This window comes from Cebus imitator, unplaced genomic scaffold (assembly GCF_001604975.1).
Source record: "Cebus imitator isolate Cc_AM_T3 unplaced genomic scaffold, Cebus_imitator-1.0 Scaffold79, whole genome shotgun sequence".
Taxonomy (NCBI): domain Eukaryota; kingdom Metazoa; phylum Chordata; class Mammalia; order Primates; family Cebidae; genus Cebus; species Cebus imitator.
The window spans coordinates 5,188,789-5,190,065 of record NW_016107394.1 but is presented as its reverse complement, the minus strand read 5'-3'; positions in this window follow the sequence as shown (position 1 = coordinate 5,190,065).

Below are 1,277 nucleotides of genomic sequence, written 5' to 3'. Positions count from 1 at the left end.
AAAAAAAAAAAAAAAAAAAAAAAAAACTCGTGTCCCCTAGTCTGTGCCCATTTCCTCCGTTCCAAATGATAATAATAAAACCTGATTTTACTAAGCATCCTAGGGACTGTGTTCCGTGTCCTTTTTGTCCTCATTTACCCCACCTTACTTTCATCAAGTCCATTATAGTTTGTAACAGAAGTCCCAGAGAGTGGCTCATGTGTGCATTTCTATCTTTCTCTCTCTCTCCTTTCTCTCTCTCCTCCCTTCCCTCCCCTTCGTCTTTCTTTCTTTTCTCTCCTGTTGCCCAGGCTGGCGTGCAGTGGTACCATCTCGGCTCACTGCAACCTCCGCCTCCTGGGTTCAAGCAATTCTTCTGCCTCAGCCTCCCAAGTAGATGGGATTTCAGGCATATGCCACCATGCCCAGCTAATTTTTGTACTTTTAGTAGAGACGGTATTTTACTATGTTGGTCAGGCTGATCTCGAACTCCTGACCTCAAGTGATCCACTCGCCTTGGCCTCTCAGAGTGCTGGGATTACAGGCATGAGCCACCATGCCCAGCCTTCTTTTTCAATTAAAAAAAATTCTAGCCAGGTGCAGTGGCTCAGGCCTGTAATTCCCAGCACTTTGGAAGGCCAAGGCAGGTGGATCGCTTGAGGCCAGAAGTTTGAGACCAGCCTGGGCAACAGAATGAGACACCCTCATCTCTACAAAAAATGAAAAAAGAAAATTAGCCAGGTGTGGTGGTGTGTGCCTGTAGTCCCAGTAACTCTGAAGGCTGAGGTGAGAGAATTGCTTGAGAACAGGAGGTCTAGGCTGCAGTGAGCCATGACTGAGCACTGCACTCAGCCCAGGCAACACAGGGAGACTCAGTTTCAAAAAAATTAAAAAATAAAAGTCCCTTCATTTTATTATGAAAATTTCCAAGCTTACAGAAAAGTGGAAAAACCTGTGCATCACCGAGCTGAGGGGGAATTGAGAATGGTGCTACAATTAATATTTTGCTGTTGCTTTATCACATATCTACTCATCCCTCTAGCCACCTACCAATATGTCTTTTGAGACATTTCAAAGTAAGTTGCAGGCATTGGTAAACTTTACCCCTAAATACTTCAATAACCATTTTATTTTAAGTTTGAGTGGTTTTCTTTATGTAAAGATCAGGGTATTTCTCTCTAAAACTATTTCAGGTGTTTTAAAGAATGTAGAAAGATCAAGCAAAATAGTGAGCCCACATTTCTTCATGGGCAGTGCTCTCCTTCCCTGTTATACGAAAAGAGGCTTTCCTTTTTTTT